This window comes from Cetorhinus maximus, chromosome 3 (genome assembly GCF_964194155.1).
Source record: "Cetorhinus maximus chromosome 3, sCetMax3.hap1.1, whole genome shotgun sequence".
In the NCBI taxonomy this organism is placed as follows: domain Eukaryota; kingdom Metazoa; phylum Chordata; class Chondrichthyes; order Lamniformes; family Cetorhinidae; genus Cetorhinus; species Cetorhinus maximus.
The window spans coordinates 2,655,441-2,673,689 of NC_135881.1; the positions used below are offsets into that span (position 1 = coordinate 2,655,441).

General features: G+C 46.1%; 1 long non-coding RNA gene across 2 annotated transcripts; it reads left to right on the plus strand.

Annotated features, from left to right (window-relative positions):
- The first annotated feature begins 1,606 nt into the window (after window positions 1-1,606).
- Window positions 1,607-17,152, plus strand: LOC144674870 (uncharacterized). Of its 2 annotated transcripts, XR_013574668.1 has the most exons (5): window positions 1,607-1,793; window positions 1,900-1,980; window positions 5,513-5,548; window positions 14,771-14,852; window positions 15,746-17,152. It is a non-coding gene; the product is annotated as an uncharacterized LOC144674870 (long non-coding RNA). The 2 variants fall into 2 exon arrangements; XR_013574663.1 differs by lacking the exon at window positions 1,607-1,793 and having other exon boundaries at window positions 1,868-1,980.
- Window positions 17,153-18,249: the final 1,097 nt, after the last annotated feature.

Genomic DNA, 18,249 nt, shown 5'->3' on the forward strand with positions numbered 1-18,249 from the left:
ACCTATACAGTTCACTTCACCCACTCCCTGTGCCAGCGAGTTCCACATTCTCACCGCTCTCTGGGTAAAGAGGTTTCTCCTGAATTCCCCATTGGATTTCTTGGTGACCCTCTCATATTGATGGTCTCTAGTCCTGCCCTTCCCCACAAGAGGAAACGGTCTGTCTGTATCCAATCGATCAAAACCTTGCATCATTTTAAGGATCTCTATTAGGTCATCCCCTCTGCCTCCTTTTTACAAGAGCAAAGAGACCCAGCCTGTCACTCTTTCCCTGATATGTACATCCACACATTTCTGGTATCATCTTTGTAAATCTTCTCTTTACCCTCTCCAGCAGTTCAAAATCCTTTTTATAACATAGGGACCAGGACTGCACACACTGTTCTATGTGGGCCCTAACCAAGCTTCAGTACAGGTTCAAAATAACTTCCTTACTTTTCGATTCGAACCCGATTGTAATGGATGCTCCAGGTACAATGTGGCTCCTGTTTCCACAGCTGCCCGTTGTGGAGCTGGTGAGGAGACTCCGGGCTGGAGATACGGAGAGTTTTTAACCTGGAAAAAAACTGAGAGAAGCTGTAAACATCCCCACTCCGCCCAATGGAGTTCAGCATCAGTCACTCGCCTACCTACAACCCAGTCACAATCATCACCAAGACCCCCAGCCTTCAACACTTGCCTGGATGAGTGCAGCTCCCACAACACCCAAGAAGCTTGACACCGTCCAGGACAAAGCAGCCACGCTTGATTGGCACCACATCCACAAACATTCACTCCCTCCACCACCGACGCACAGTAGCAGCAGTGTGTGTACCATCTACAAGATACACTGCAGGAATTCACCAAGGCTCCTTCGACAGCACCTTCCAAAACCCACGACCACTACCATCTAGAAGGACAAGGGCAGCAGATAGATGGGAACACCACCACCTGGAAGTTCCCCTCCAAGTCACTCACCATCCTGACTTGGAAATATATCGGCCGTTCCTTCAATGTCGCTGGGTCAGAATCCTGGAGCTCCCTCCCTAACAGCACTGTGGGTGTATCTACACCACATGGACTGCAGCGGTTCAAGAAGGCAGCTCACCACCACCTTCTCAAGGGGAATTAGGGATGGGCAATAAATGCTGGCCTAGCCAGCGAAGCCCACATCCTGTGAATGAATAAAAGACAACATGTTATCTCACACCTGAGACTGATGCCTCTCTCTGGCATATCTAAGTAGTTCTTTAAGTTCCAGTCAAGCCTGTATAGCCCCTTGAGTTTCCTGTTAGCCATGAATTGGAGACTCCCCCTTGGTGCGCTCTTAAGATCCTCTTAGGGTCCTTTAAGCTAAGACAGTCATCTTGATGTTGCTGGGGTTAAGTTCCAACCTTATTCAAAACTGACTAATTTCTCCAGGTTTTTAGTTGAGGTTCTAATCTCACCCTCAGACTGATTCTCCTCCTGGTCCCCGGGATAACTGCGGCTTCATGTCCGACTTTGGCATTACCCTGCCCCTCGCTTTCTAACCTTGGCCGTGTCCTGCACTCTGAACTCGGGCTGTGTGCCAAGATCCACACAGTTCTGCTAACTGTCCCGATTCTTTAAGCCCAGGGTTGCTGTCATCTAATCACCAGCTCCTGACTCGCAGTTTCTGGAGTTCTTAAGAAGAAAATAACAGAGCGCGAGAGCTGAAATTACCCTGAATTACAGAGTGATTCTGACTGAGCGCAGGGTGAGGTTCTGACACAGAGCGAGTTAGAATAACAGCGGGCTGGAATCCCCATCAGCAGGGTATTTATACCCAGAGAGTGAGCAGTGAAAACAAGTCTTCCTCCACCAGCACTCAGTCAAAGGTTGCCTTCCCTCCCAGGCCCTTTCACACTCTCTCTCTCATTCTCTCTCAAACTCGGAGAGTCAAGTACCTCACCATGATGAACTGGACACTCTGGCTATCGTTGGGGTCTGTGGCTTTTATCCTGATGCTCCAAGATGGGGGTAAGAGACCGTCCCATTGTTAATTGTTAGCCGTGTGCTTTTAGCCTAGCTGAGTGAAGGGGATCAGTGTGAAATGTGAAGATGTAGCAGGTAAAGATCCCCAGTTTATGCAACTAGGCAAGCTGTGTACTGGGAGAGAATATGAACAGGAACCATATCGCCGAGCACCATCTCCCTGGACTCTGTCTCACTGGCTTCTCTCTCACTGGGCTCTGTCTCACTGGCTTCTCTCTCACTGGGCTCTGTCTCACTGGGCTCCCTCTTACTGGCTTCTCTCTCACTGGGCTCTGTCTCACTGGGATCTCTCTCTCACTGGGCTCTCTCTCACTGGGCTCTCTCTCTCACTGGGCTCTGTCTCATTGGGCTCTCTCTCTCACTGGGCTCTCTCTCTCTGGGCTCTCTCTCACTGGGCTCTCTCTCAATGGGCTCTGTCTCATTGGACTCTCTCTCTCACTGGGCTCTCTCTCTCTGGGCTCTCTCTCACTGGGCTTTCTCTCTCACTGGGCTCTCTCTCTCACTGGGCTCTCTCTCACTGGGCTCTCTCTCTCACTGGGCTCTCTCACTGGGCTCTCTCTCTCACTGGGCTCTCTCTCACTGGGCTCTCTCTCACTGGGCTCTCTCTCACCGGGCTCTCTCTCACTGGGCTCTCTCTCACTGGGCTCTCTCTCACTGGGCTCTCTCTCTCACTGGGCTCTCTCTCACTGGGCTCTCTCTCTCACTGGGCTCTCACTGGGCTCTCTCTCTCATTGGGCTCTCTCTCACTGGGCACTCTCTCTCACTGGGCTCTCTCTCACTGGGCTCTCTCTCACTGCGCTCTGTCTCTCGCTGGGCTCTCTCTCACTGGGCTCTCTCTCACTGGGCTCTCTCTCTCGCTGGGCTCTCTCTCTCACTGGGCTCTCTCTCTCACTGGGCTCTCTCTCTCACTGGGCTCTGTCTCTCACTGGGCTCTCTCTCACTGGGCTCTCTCTCTCACTGGGCTCTGTCTCTCACTGGGCTCTCTCTCACTGGGCACTCTCTCACTGGGCACTCAGGACTTTCACATGATGGGTGAGGCTGCCTACATTGTTTGGCTGGGGTTCCTGTGAATGGAAAGATGACCGGTCCTGGTCCTTCCCAGAAGGGTAGGCAGCAATTTAACGGGGAAGACGGGGGGTCTGTTGGAGATGGATCGAGTTTTGTTGGGTAGGGGTTTTTTGGGAGGTTGGTCAAGGTTGGTAATTGGGTCTGAGGAACAGATTAACAACAAACTGAATGTCAGAACAATGCTCATGGGGCTGAATCTTCTCATCCTCTTCCCGATTAACCACCTGCACTGCAGCGGTTCAAGAAGGCAGCTCACCACCACCTTCTCAAGGGCAATTAGGGATGGGCAATAAATGCTGGCCTAGACAGCATTGCTATGAATGAATTTAAAAATTCCTATGTCTCTTTCTTTCCCTCTCTCTCACTTTCTGTTTTTCTCTCTCTCTCTCTCTCTGTTTCTCTGTCTGTCTCTGCCTCTCCCGCTCTGTCTCTCTCTCTGTCTCTCGCTCTCTGTCTCTCTCTGTCTGTCTCTCTCTCGCTCTATCTCTCTCGCGCTCGCCGTGTCTCTCTCTCTCTCTGTCTCTCTCTGTGTCTCTGTCTGCCTCTCCTGCTCTGTCTCTCTCTGTCTCTCCGTTTTTCTTTCTCTCTCTGTCTCTCACTCTCTGTCTCTCTCTGTCTGTCTGTCTCTCTCTCTCTCTATCTCGCACTCGCCCTGTCTCTCTCTCTCTCTGTGTCTCTGACTGCCTCACCTGCTCTCTCTCTCTCTCTCTCTGTTGTCTTTCTCTCTCTGTGTCTGCCTCTCCCGCTCTGTCTCTCTCTCTCTGTCTCTCTCTCTCTGTGGCCAGAGCCTGGTGCTCACCCAGCTGATAATCAACAGGGAGCCCTCGCTCGATGGTGCCTCACTAGGCCCAGGGTCTCTCGATGGTGCCTCACTAGACCCAGGGTCTCTCGATGGTGCCTCACTAGACCCAGGGTCGCTCGATGGTGCCTCACTAGGCCCAGGGTCGCTCGATGGTGCCTCACTAGACCCAGGGTCTCTCGATGGTGCCTCACTAGACCCAGGGTCTCTCGATGGTGCCTCACTAGGCCCAGGGTCTCTCGATGGTGCCTCACTAGACCCAGGGTCTCTCGATGGTGCCTCACTAGGCCCAGGGTCTCTCGATGGTGCCTCACTAGACCCAGGGTCTCTCGATGGTGCCTCACTAGACCCAGGGTCTCTCGATGGTGCCTCACTAGACCCAGGGTCTCTCGATGGTGCCTCACTAGACCCAGGGTCTCTCGATGGTGCCTCACTAGACCCAGGGTCTCTCGATGGTGCCTCACTAGACCCAGGGTCTCTCGATGGTGCCTCGCTAGACCCGGAGTCTCTCGATGGTGCCTCGCTAGACCCAGGGTCTCTCGATGGTGCCTCGCCAGACCCAGAGTCTCTCGATTGTGCCTCGCTAGACCCAGGGTCTCTCGATGGTGCCTCGCTAGACCCAGGGTCTCTCGATGGTGCCTCGCTAGACCCAGGGTCTCTCGATGGTGCCTCGCTAGACCCAGGGTTACTCGATGGTGCCTCACTAGACCCAGGGTCTCTCGATGGTGCCTCAGTAGACCCAGGGTCTCTCGATGGTGCCTCACTAGACCCAGTGTGTGAGTTGAGAGTGCGAGAAGAGTGACTAACTCGTTCATCTTCTTTTGGCACTGGGTGACTGTTCTCTGACCACCGCTGTCACCGCCTCCCATGCTGGATTTGTCACCTTGCTTGCTGGTCCTCGCCCAGAACGGGGGTAGAGGACTTCACAACGGCCTCCACTGCGTTCAGCAGGTGCCCAAGGGAGGCATCACTAAACTTGGGGGCAGCATGTTTCCCCCTCTGTCAGCCATGGCTTTGCCACTCTGTCTCTCTAACTCTGTCCTCCTGACTCTCTGTCACTGTCTCTGTCGCTCTTTCTCTCTCTATCTCTCTCACTCTGTCTCTTTGTCACTGTCTCTCTCACTCTGTCTCTCTCTCTCTCTGTCACTCTTTCTCCCTCTGCCTTTCTCTTTCTCTCTGTCTCTCTCATTCTGCCCCTCTCTGTCTCTCTCATTCTGAATCTCTGCCACTCTGTCTATCTCTGTCTCTGTACCAATCCCCTGCTCTTTCTCCACGACCCTGTAAAAAATTTCCCCTTCAAGTATTTCTCCAATTCCCTTTTGGAAGCTATTATTGAATCTGCTTCCACCGCCCTTTCAGGCAGCGCCTTCCAGATCACAACAACTCGCTGTGTGTAAAACAAAAACTTCCTCATTTCATTTCTGATTCTTTTCCCGATTCTCTTCAATCTGCGTCCCTCTGGTTACTGACCCTCCTGACACTGGGAAACAGTTTCTCAATATTTACTCTTTCGAAACCCCCTCATGATTTCAAACACGTGTATTAAATCTCCTCTTAACCTGCTCTGCTCTGAGGAGAACGTCTCCAGCCTCTCCCTGTACAGTAATATTTTTCGGTGTAATAACAGGTTTCCTATTGTCTTTCTTTCAGATGCCTCAGGACAACCTGAAGATGACAAACAGACGGGTTTGTACATTCTACAATACAGAAACGTTCATCGTAACACTCTGCACCGGTTTAACACTACCCTCTAACTGGTTAAAGATCCTTCCTGAGGAGACTTGGGGATCTGGTGGCGTAGTGGTAATGTCACTGGGCTAGTAATCCAGAGGTCCAGGCTAATTCCCCGAGGACACAGGGGTTCAAATCCCATCAGGGCAGCTGGTAGAATTTAAATTCAATGAATAAAATCTGGAATTGAGAATTAGTCTCAGTAACAGTGACCATGAAACTATCATCGATTGTTGTAAAAAACCCACCTGGCTCACCAACTCCCTTTAGGGAAGGAAATCTTCTGTCCTTCCCTGATCTGGCCTTTCGCAGCAACGAGGCTGACTCTTAACTAACTGCCCTCTGAAATGGTCCAGCAAGCCACTCAGTTAAAAGCAAAATAGCGAGGATGCTGGAAATCTGAAATAAAAACAGAAAATGCTGGAAAACAGGCAGCGGCATCTGTGGCGAGAGAAACAGAGTCAATGTCTTGAGTCCATATGGCTTTTCAGGTTTTAAGTATAGATTAAGAATCAAGATCAAGGACCAGCCTTCAACTAAGCTAGGTTAGTTTGTTAATCAGAGAACTGCCTGGAGTGGCAGTTATCTGTCAGTCACCTGAAAGCAGTTGGTTCAAGTTGTGTTAATTACTGTAGCAGGAAGCTAAACAAGCCAGTGACTCATCAGAGGGTCTATAAAAGAGACAGGCTTTTTCAAGCCACATGATCAGTGAGGGGGGTGCGAGGAGGCTGGTGACTCTGCTGGAGTGAGATGGGGACTGCAGCAAATTAGGTTCATGTGGGAATCCAGTGCATGGGGGAAAGAGGTGTGGCATACATAGGAATTATTCTAAGTTAATCAAGTAAGTTATTAAATTAAGTTGCAAAAACAACACAAGTAACAATGGCAGGACAGGCGTTATGTTGCAGCTGTGGAATCCACTTTGGTAGGAAAAACAGAATGGCAGAGTATTATTGAAATGGTGCTAGATTGGGAAATGTTGATGTACAAAGGGACCTGGGTGTCCTTGTACACCAGTCACTGAAAGTAAGCATGCAGGTGCAGCAAGCAGTTAAGAAGGCAAATGGTATGTTGGCCTTCATTGCGAGATGACTTGAGTACAGGAGCAAGGATGTCTTACTGCAGTTATACAGGGCCTTGGTGAGACCACACCTGGAGTATCGTGTGCAGTTTTGGTCTCCTTACCTAAGAAAGGATATACTCGCCATAGAGGGAGTGCAGCGAAGGTTCACCAGACTGATTCCTGGGATGGCAGGATTGTCGGATGGGGAGAGATTGGAACGACTAGGCCAATATTCACTGGAGTTTAGAAAAATGAGAGGGGATCTCATTGAAATGTATAAAATTCTGACAGGGATAGACAGACTGGACGCAGGGAGGATGTTTCCTCTGGCTGGGGCGGTCTAGAACAAGGAGGGGTCACAGTCTCAGGATACAGGGTAGGTTATTTAGGACTGAGATGAGGAGAAACTTCTTCACTCAGAGGGTGGTGAACCTGTGGAATTCTCTACCACAGAGGCTGTGGAGGCCAAGTCACTGAATATATTTAAGAAGGAAATGGATAGATTTCTAGACTCTAAAGGCATCAAGGGAAATGGGGGGAGAGTGGGAGTGCGGCGTTGAGATAGAGGATCAGCCATGATCACACTGAACAGCAGAGCAGGCTCGAAGGGCCGAATGACCTGCTCCTGCTCCTATTTGCTATGTTTGTAAGATGGATGAGCAGATTGGCCATGGCACTGGGGTACAGGAAGCTGTTCAAGCAGGGGGAGCACACAGGAATGGAGTGATAGTGAGGTACAGTATAGTGAGGGGGATTGACACTGTTCTCCGCAACAAAGAGCGAGATTCCGGACGGCTGTGTTGCCTGCCCGATGCCAGGGGTCAGGACATCTGCTCAGGGCTGGAGAGGAACTTGCAGTGGGAGGGGGAGGATCCAGTTGTCATGATCCATGTAGGTACCAATGACATAGGTAGAACTAGGAAAGAGGTTCTGCAAAGTCAATATGAGGAGCTAGGTACCAAATTAAGAAGCAGAACTTCATAGGTAATAATCTCTGGATTATTACCTGAGCCACATGCAAATTGGCATAGGGCAAATAAGATTAGAGAGACCAAAGCTTGGCTCAGAGACTGGTGAGGGAGAAGTGGGTTCTGGTTTGTGGGGCACTGACACCAGTACTGGGGAAAGTGGGGGCTGTACCATTGGGACGGTTGACACCTGAACCGTGCTGGGATGAGTGTCCTCACAAATCACATAACGAGGGAAGTAGAGAGGGCTTTAAACTAAACAAGAGGGGTGAGGGATCAAACTTGGGTAGAGGTAGCAATTCAAGGGGTAGGTTCAAGGTAAAAGACCATCATAGTAATATGGAAAATGATGGTCATAGGTTAGCAGGAAGGGACAGAGAGATAAAACCGAAGAATACACCAACAGTCAAGAGCAGATGTTACAAAGGTAACAAAAAGATAAAACTGAAAGCTCTCTATCTGAATGTGCGTAGCATTCATAACAATGTAAATGAATTGATGGCCCATGTTGAAGTAAATAAATATGACCTGTTAGCAATTACGGAGACGTGGCTGCAGGATGACAAGGATTGGGTCCTGAATATTGAGGGGTATGTGATATTTGAGAAGAATAGGAAGCTAGGTAAAGGTGGAGGGGTAGCACTGTTAATCAAGGATGGCATTGGTGCAATAGTTAGAGATGACCTTGGTTCAGGAGATCAGGATGTAGAATCGGTTTAGGTGGAGATCAGGAATAGTAGGGGAAAGAAGTCACAAGTGGGAGTGGTCTACAGGCCCCCTAACAGTAAACACAATGTAGGACAAAGTATACAAGAGATATTGGGTGCTTGTGATAAAGGGATGGCAACAATCATGGGTGACTTTAATCTACATAGAAACTGGAAAAATCAGATTGGCAGTCATAGCCTGGGTAAGGAGTTCATAGAATGTTTTCGAGAGAGTTTCTTAGAGCAGCACGTTCTGGAACCAACCAAAGAGCAGGTTATATTAGACTTGGTATTGTGTAATGTGACAGGATTAATTAATGACCTCAGAGTAAAGGCACCGCTAGGTAGCAGTGACCACAATATGATTGAATTTTACATCCAGTTTGAAAGGGAGAAGAGTGGGCCTAAGACTAGTATTTTAAACTTAAATAAGGGCAACTATGTGGGGATGAAAGCTGAGCCAGCTAAAGTGAACTAGGGTATGAGGCTATGGGATAGATCAATAGAGAAGCAGTGGCAGATATTTAAGGGGATATTTCAGAATACTCAGAATAAGTATATTCCTCCTATAAAGAGAAATTCTAAGGGGTGACCCACCATCCATGGTTAACGAAAGAAATTAAGGAAAGTATCAAACTTAATGAAAAAGCATATAACTGCGCAAAGATGAGTGGCAGGGCAGATGATTGGTCAGAACATAAAGAAGAGAAGAGAATGACTAAGAGTAGCAAGAATTTCTACAGGTATTTAAAAAGGAAAAGAGTGGGTAAAGTGAGTGTTGGTCCTCTAGAGAGTGACAATGGGGAATTAATAAAAGATAACAAGGAAATGGCGGATGAAATGAACAAATATTTTGCTTCTGTCTTCACTATAGAGGATACAAAAAACATTCCAGTAATCGCTGTAAATTGGGAGGTGGGAGGGAGAGGGGAACTTGGTCATAGGGAAGCAAACTCTTGGAGCTGTGGGCTGACAAGTCTCTGGGTCCAGATGGACTTCATCCTAGGGTCTTAAAGAGATAGCTAAAGAGGTCTGAGGTGCGTTTGTGTTAATTTTCCAAAATTCCTTAGATTCTGGAACAGTTCTATCAGATTGGAAAGTAACAAATATAACCCCTCTATTCAAGAAGGGATGGAAGTTGAAAACAGGAACCTATAGGCCAGTTAGCTTGATGGCTCATCGTGGGGAAGATGTTAGGATCGATCATTCAAGAGATTATAGCCGGACACTTAGAAAAACTCAAGGTAATCAAGAAGATTTTAACCAATTTATTGGGAGTTTTTTGAAGGAGTAACATGTGCAGTGGATAAAGGGGAGCCTGTAGATGTGCTGTACTTGGATTTCCAGAAGGCATTTGATAAGGTGCTACATCACAGATTATTATGGAAAATAAAAGCTCATGATGTAGTGGGTAACATATTGGCCTGGATAGACGATTGGCTGGCTGGCAGAAAACAGAGAGTATGCATAAATGGGTCTTTGTCTGATTGGCAGGATGTGACGAGTGGAGTCCCACAGGGGTCTGTACTGGGGCCTCAACTTTTTACAATTTACATCAATGACTTAGATGAGGGGAGTGAAGACATGGTAGGTAAATTTGCAGATGACACAAAGATAGGTAGGAAAGTATGTTGTGAAGAGGACATGAGGAGGTTGCAGATGGATGTAGATAGGTTGAGTGACTGGGCAAAATCCTGGCAGATGGAGTTTAATGTGGGAAAATGTGAAGTTGTTCACTTTAGCAGGAAGAATAAAAAAGCAGAGTATGACTTAAATGGAGAACAACTGCATAATTCTGAGGTGCAGAGGGATCTGGGTGTTCTAGTGCATGAGTCACAAAAAGTTAGAATGCAGGTACAGCAAGTAATTAAGAAGGCTAATGGAATGCTATCCTTTATTATGAGAGAGATTGAACATAAAAGTAAGGATGTTATGTTTCAGTTATACAGGGCATTGGTGAGACCGCATCTCGAATACTGTGTGCAGTTTTGGTCTCCTTATTTAAGGAAGGATGTAAATGCATTGGAGGTGGTTCAAAGGGGGTTTACTAGATTGATACCTGGAATGAGTGGGTTGTCTTATGAGGAAAGGTTGGACAGACTGGGCTTGTTTCCACTGGAGTTTAGAAGAGCGAGGGGTGATTTGGTTGAAGTTTACAAGATCCTGAACGGCCTTGACAAGGTGGACGTGGAAAGGATGTTTCCTCTTGTGGGTGAGTCCAGAAGTAGGGGGCATTGTTTTAAAATTAGGGGTCATCCTTTTAGGACAGAGATGAGGAGAATTTTTTTCTCTCAGAGGGTTGTGCGACTTTGGAACTCTCTGCCTCAGAAGGTGGTGGAGGTGGGGTCATTGAATAGTTTTAAGGCAGAGATAGATAGATTCTTGTTTGGCAAGTGAATTAAAGGCTATCGGGGGTAGATGGGAATGTGGAATTTGAAACACAAACAGATCAGCCATGATCTTATTGAATGGCAGAGTAGGTTTAAGGGGCCGAATGCCCTACTCCTTTCCTAATTTGTATGTTCGTAGGATTCTTCTTCAGAGCCCCAGGGCAATTAGGGATAGGTATGCCCGAATCCTGTGAAAGAATGAAAGTAAATGCTCAGTGTGAGACGCAGTGACAAGACTTGGAAATATCCCAAGATGGAATTCCCATCCTGTGAGGATGGAGCTGATCAGCGTCCTCCCAGTATAGATACATTTAAAGGAGCTGGACAAGTGTATGAGGGAGAAGAGAATCTAGGGTTATGATGGCAGATGAGGAAAGATGGAAGGAGGCTCCAGTGGTTTATGAACACCAGCATGCAGTTGTTGGGCCTAATGGCCTGAGTCATTGTTGTATATCCTCTGTAATCCTATCTGGATATTAACATGCAAGTACGATAAGCAATTAGGAAGACCGATAGTCTATTAGCTATTGGTCACAAGGGATTGGAGTATAAGAGTGAAGAAGTCTTTGTGCAACTCATCCGGCATTGGTGAGACCACACCTGGAGTATTGTGTACAGTTCTGGACCCCTTGCCCAAGGAAGGATGTACTTGTCATAAAGGGAATGCCATGAGGGTTCACCAGACCAATTCTTTGGCTGATGGAATTGGCCTATGAGTAAAGATTGAAGAGACTGGACCTATGTTCCCTGGACTTTAGAACAATGAGAGTTGATCTCATTGAAAAATATAAAATTCTTAAGGGGCTTGGCAGGGCAGTTTCCCCCTGGCTTGGGGCCTAGAACATGGGGGGACACAGTCTCAGAATAAGGGGTCAGCCAGTTACCACTGAGATGAGGAGAAATGTCTTCACACAGAGGGTTGTGAATCTTTGGAATTCCCTACCGCAGAGGGCTGTGGATGCTGTATGTGACTTTTGGAGAGGACAGGCAGGAAGGAAAGGGTGGTGGGGTAGCTTTGTTAGTGCAAGATGGAATAAGCACAATAGCAAGAAATGATCTTGGATCGGAAGATGTAGAATCAATATGGGTGGAGGTAAGAAATAACAAGGGGAAGAAGACACTAGTGGGAGTAGTCTATAGGCCCCCTGACAGTAGCTATACTGTAGGACAGAGAATAAATCAGGAGATAATGAGGGCATGTAAAAAAGGCAGTGCACTAATGATGGGTGACTTTAGTCTTCGTGTAGATTGGGAAAATCAAATTGGCAGAGGTAGACACGAGCAAGAATTCATAGTGTATTCAGGACAGTTTCCTAGAGTTATGTTCTGAATCCAACCAGGGATCAGGCTATTTTGGATCTGGTAATGTGTAATGAGGCAGGTTTAATAAACGATCTCAGAGTAAAGGATCCCCTAGGAAACAGTGACCATAACATGGTATAATTTAGCATTCAGTTTGAAAGTGAGAAACTTGGGTCGGAAACAACTGGGCTAAACTAAAAGGTAATTGCAAAGGAATGAGGGCAGAGTTAGCTGGAGTAGACTGGGAAAGGAGTTTAGCAGAAAAGATGACAGATGAACAATGGCAGACATTTAAGAAAATAGTTCATGACTCTTAACAAAGATATATCCCAGTGAGGAAGGAGGATTCTAGGAAGGGAATAAACCAACTATAGTTAACCAAGGAAGTTAAGGACAGTATCAAATTGAAAAGAAAAACATACAATGTGACCAAGATTAATGGTAAACCAGAGGATTGGGAAAGTTTTAAAAGCCAACAAAAGATGACCAAAAAAAAGGAGAAAATAAACTTTAAGGGTAAACTAGCAAATAATATAAAAACAAACAGTAAGAGCTTCTTTAGATGTATGAAAAGTAAGAGAGAGGCCAAAGTGAACATAGGCCCTTTAGAGATTGAAGCTGGGGAAATAATAATGGGGAACCAGGAAATGGCAGAGGAGTTGAATAAATACTTTGCTTCAGTCTTCACGGTAGAAGATACTAATAGTATTCCAAAAATACTAAATAGTCAAGGGGCAAAAGGGGGCGGGCAGGAAATAAATACAAAAATGATCACCAGAGAAAAAGTACTATGGAAACTAACGGGGCTAAAGGCCGATAGGTCCCCTGGACCTGATGGGTTGCATCCTAGGATATTAAAGGAAGTAGCTACAGAGATAGTGGATGCACTGGTAGTAATCTTCCAAGAACCCTTAGATTCTGGAAAAGTCCTAGAGGATTGGGGAACGGCCAATGTAACACCCTTATTCAAAAAGGGAGGGAGACAGAAAACGGGTAACTATAGGCCAGTTAGCTTAACATCTGTCATTGGGAAAATATTGGAGTCTATTATAAAGGATGTAATAGCAGAGCATTTAGAAATACATAATCTAATCAAGCAGAGTCAGCATGGCTTTATGAAGGGGAAATCATGCCTAACAAATTTAGTAAAATTCTTTGAGGATAGATAAAGGGGAACCAGTAGATGTAATATATTTGGATTTCCAAAAAGCGTTCGATAAGGTATCACACATAAGGCTACGTAATAAGATAAGAGCCCATGGTTTTGGGGGTAGTATATTAGCATGGATAGAGGGTTTGTTCACTAATAGAAGACAGAGAGTTGGGATAAGGGAGGCATTTTCAGGATGGCAACCTATACCTGTGACGTGCTACAGTGATCAGTGCTGGGGCCTCAATTATTTACAATAAATATTAATGTCTTAGGTGAGGGAAGTGAATGTACTATCAACAAGTTTGTGGATGACACAAAAATAGGTGGGAAGGCAAGTGGTGAGGATGACACAAGGAGTCTACAGAGGAATATAGGCAGGTTAAGTGAGTGGGCAAAAACGTGGCAGGTGGAATATAATGTGGGAAAATGTGAGGTTATGCACTTTGGCAGGAAGAATAGAGGAGCTGAATATTATTTAAATGGAGAAAGACTGCAGAAAGCTGCAGCACAGAGGGATTTGGGGGTCCTTGTGCATGAATCACACAAAGCTAGCATACAAGTTCAACAGGTTATAGGGAAGGCAAATGGAATGTTGGCCTTTATTTCAAAGGGAATGGAGAATAAAAATAGGGAAGTCTTGCTAAAACTATACAGGGCACTAGTTAGACCACACCTAGAATACTGTGAACAGTTTTGGCCCCCTTATACTGAAAGATATACTAGCATTGGAGGCAGTCCAGAGAAGGTTCACTAGGTTGATCCCAGGTATGGAGGGATTTTCTCATGAGGATAGGTTGAGTAGGTTGGGCCTGTACTCATTGGAGTTTAGAAGAATGAGAGGCGACCTTATTGAAATATATAAGATTCTTAGGGGGCTTGACAGGGTAGATGCTGAGAGGTTGTTTCCCCTTGTGGGAGAGTCTAGGACCAGAGGGCATAATCTCAAAGTAAGGGGGTTGCCCATTTAAAACAGAGATAATGAGGAATTTCTTCTCCCAGAGGGTAGTGAATCTATGGAATTCTTTACCGCAGAGGCTGTAGAGGCTGGGTCATTAAGTATATTCAAGGTGAGATAGACAGATTTTTAAGGGAATCGAGGGTTATGGGGAAAAGGCAGGAAAGTGGAGTTGAGGACCATCAGATTTTTGGACACTAAAGAAGTAAAGGGACAGACGGATAGGGCAGGAAAACCGTGTTGAAGTGGAAGATCTGCCACGATATTATTGTTTGGCTGAATGACTTCGATGAGGCCAGTGGCCCTACTCCCACTCCTATTTCCCATGTTCCTATGTCAGCCTGGGAATACAGAATCAGACTCATGTGCAGAACTTTTCACAGCCAAAAACTCACCCACGCTCGTCCTGCAGAATGTGGCTTTCGGTGATCGCTAACCCTTTGTGAAAGCCAACAGGAGGTCAACACCATCAGGAGGTGGGAATGGGATCTGGGAGGGAGTGAGATTCCATATCGCTTACTGTGTGATGCAGCTGGGAACAAGAGGAAGTGACTGAGGGTGAGGTGCAGGGGGACAGAGTCAGTCAGGTACCGCGGCCTCTGCATTTCAACATCCACATCTCTCTCTCTCTCTTTTCAGAAGTCTTCCTGACCCAGGACACAGGAAACAACTTCATAAAACGGCTAAAGCGCTCGTTGGAAATACCTGATCTACTGGAAAGGTCAGAGACACGAGGAAACGTTCAATCTAAACCTAACTCCGAGGCAGTTACAGAGATATGGAGACAGGCAGATAGCTCCGTTAGTGAACCCATCTGGCTCACTAATGCCCTTTAAGGAAGTAAATCTGCCATCCTTACCCAGTCTGGCCTAGATGCGACTCCAGGCCCACAGCAATGTGGTTACCTCCTAACTGCCCTCTGAAATGGCCTAGCAAACCACTCAACTCCAGGGCAAATAGGAAGGGCAACAAATGCTGGCCTTGCCGATGACATTCACAGTCCATGTGGTGTAGGTACACCCACTGTGCTGTTAGGGAGGGAGTTCCAGGATTTTGACCCAGCGACAGTGAAGGAACGGCCGATATATTTCCAAGTCAGGATGGTGAGTGACTTGGAGGGGAACTTCCAGGTGGTGGTGTTCCCATCTATCTGCTGCCCTTGTCCTTCTAGGTGGATTGGGTTTGGAAGGTGCTGTCTAAGGAGCCTTGGTGAATTCCTGCAGTGCATCTTGTAGATGGTACACACACTGCTGCTACTGTGCGTCAGTGGTGGAGGGAGTGAATGTTTAAGTGGTGGATGGAGAGCCAATCAAGTGGACTGCTTTGTCCTGCAAGATGTCCATCCACATCCATCCATCTACAAGGCACAAGCCAGGAGTGTGATGGAATACTCTCGCTTGGCCTGGATGAGTGCAGCTCCCACAACACTCAAGAGGTTTGACACTGTCCATGTACAGAGCAGTGGGTTTAATGTTAATTGTAAGGGAGTCAGGGAACTCTGTCAACACAGACTGAGAGGCTGAACCCTCAGACAAGTCTGATCATATTGGAAGAGAATCGGTCTCAGCTTGTGGTGAATCAATGGCAATGAATTTGTGCTTCTTACCATTCCAGTATCACTGAAGGAGTCGGAGGGGCTTGGGAGAGAGTGAAGGAAGTCTTTGAGGATATAACAGTTCCAAAATTTCTCGATTAGGGAAAAGATGGATGATACAGCTCCCGACCAGATTCCTGTCCTCATCTGCTGTTGGTGTCAGCTTCAGTCATTAACGAAACCCAGATAATAACCAATAGTTACATTATTTATTCACTGGGCCAGGTACACAATGAATTCAGAATCAGTATATCACATAATGCGTACAATATACCTACTGTACCCACTGAATTCAGGATCTGTATATCTCACACTGCGTACAATATACTCACTGTACACACTGAATTCAGAATCTGTATATCACAGTGTCCAATATACCCACTGCACACACTGAATTCAGAATCTGTATATCACACCCTGCGTACAATGTACTGACTGTGCACACGGAATTCAGGAACTGTGTATTGCACACAGTGTCCAATATACTCACTGTGCACACTGGGCTGCAGCAGTTCAAGAAGGCAGCTCACCACCACCTTCTCAAGGGCAACTAGGGATGGGCAATAAATGCTGGGCCAGCCAGCGAAGCCCACATCCCGTGTATGAATAAAGAAAAAAAAATCAGAATCTGTATCACACACTGTGTCCAATAAATTCACTGTGCACACTGAATTCAGAATCTGTATATCAAACTCTGTGCGCAATGTACTCACTGTACACACTGAATTCAGAATCTGTATATCACACTCTGTGTACAATGTACTCACTGTATACACTGAATTCAGAATCTGTATATCACACTCTGTACACAATGTACTCACTGTATACACTGAATTCAGAATCTGTATATCACACTCTGTGTACAATGTACTCACTGTACACACTGAATTCAGAATCTGTATATCACACTCTGTGTACAATGTACTCACTGTACACACGGAATTCAGAATCTGTATATCACATTCTGTGTACAATGTACTCACTGTATACACTGAATTCAGAATCTGTATATCACACTCTGTGTACAATGTACTCACTGTACACACTGAATTCAGAATCTGTATATCACACTCTGTGTACAATGTACTCACTGTATACACTGAATTCAGAATCTGTATATCACAGTGTCCAATATACTCACTGCACACACTGAATTCAGAATCTGTATATCACACCCTGCGTACAATGTACTCACTGTATACACTGAATTCAGAATCTGTATATCACAGTGTCCAATATACTCACTGCACACACTGAATTCAGAATCTGTATATCACACCCTGCGTACAATGTACTCACTGTATACACTGAATTCAGAATCTGTATATCACACTCTGTACACAATGTACTCACTGTACACACTGAATTAAGAATCTGTATATCTCATTCTATGTACAATAATAATTTTAATAAACATTCTGTTTTTCATATGGGGTCACTTTTAATAGCCTGACAAGTGTTAGGTTTACATGAGGCTCAAATCCAATCTTTGTTGGTCTCAATCACCATGCCCAAACACAATCTGACCATTACTGTTTGTAAAGTAAACTGAAGGACATTTATAGATGATCCCTTACTTTAGTACAGTTAATGGAAGTGAGCAATTGCAGACAATGCCTATAGGAAAAATGATTGTTTGTTTGACTATTTAGAGACAGCCCTTTACTGCAATATGATTATTTGTGTATTGAAATTTAGAGACAGTCCCTTACTGAAGTGTTACGTTTGCAGAGAATCCCTGACTGCAGTCTCGCCATTTATGAATGATTATTTAGAGGCAGTCCCTGACTGCGGTGTCACTATTTGAGTTTTGCGATTTAGGGGCAGTCCCTTAGTGTACTGTCACTCTTTGTGAATGACTATTCATAGACTGTCCCTTGTTGGGTATCAATATTTGTGAGCGACTATTTAGAAATTGTCCCTTATTATAGCGTCACTATTTGTGAATGACTACTTAGAGACAGTCCTTTATTGCAGTCACAACTTGTGAATGATTATTTAGAGACAGTCCCTTATTTCCATGCCACTGTTTATGAATGACTATTTAGAGACAGTTCCTTATTACAGTGTCAATATTTGTGAATGATCATTTAGAGACAGTCCTTGAGTGCAGCATCACTATTTAGAGATAGTCCCTTATTGCAGTGTCACTATTTGGGAATAACTGTTTAGAGACAGTCCCTTGTTGAAATGTCTCTGTTTGTGAATGACCATTTAGAGACAGTCCCTGAGTTTGTGCGCCATTGTTTCTGGCAATGCTCTGAAGGACCCCCCCACCCCCGCATGTGCTGCGTGGCTGCCCGGGGCTGTGTTATTGCGATGGTGTAGCGCCGGGTGAGCCTGGCGACGCTATCCTGACGTCAGTGACCCAAGCGAGCTTCTGCCACCCCCAAATCCCAAATGTGGTCAAGACTCTATGTCCTGGCAGCGCCCCTCCAGCCTCCTCACCCCGAGAAAGGAGTGCCTCGGAGCGAGATGCCCCTTGCTGTGGGGCTGTGGGGACGGACCCTCGAGAAGGTTGAGC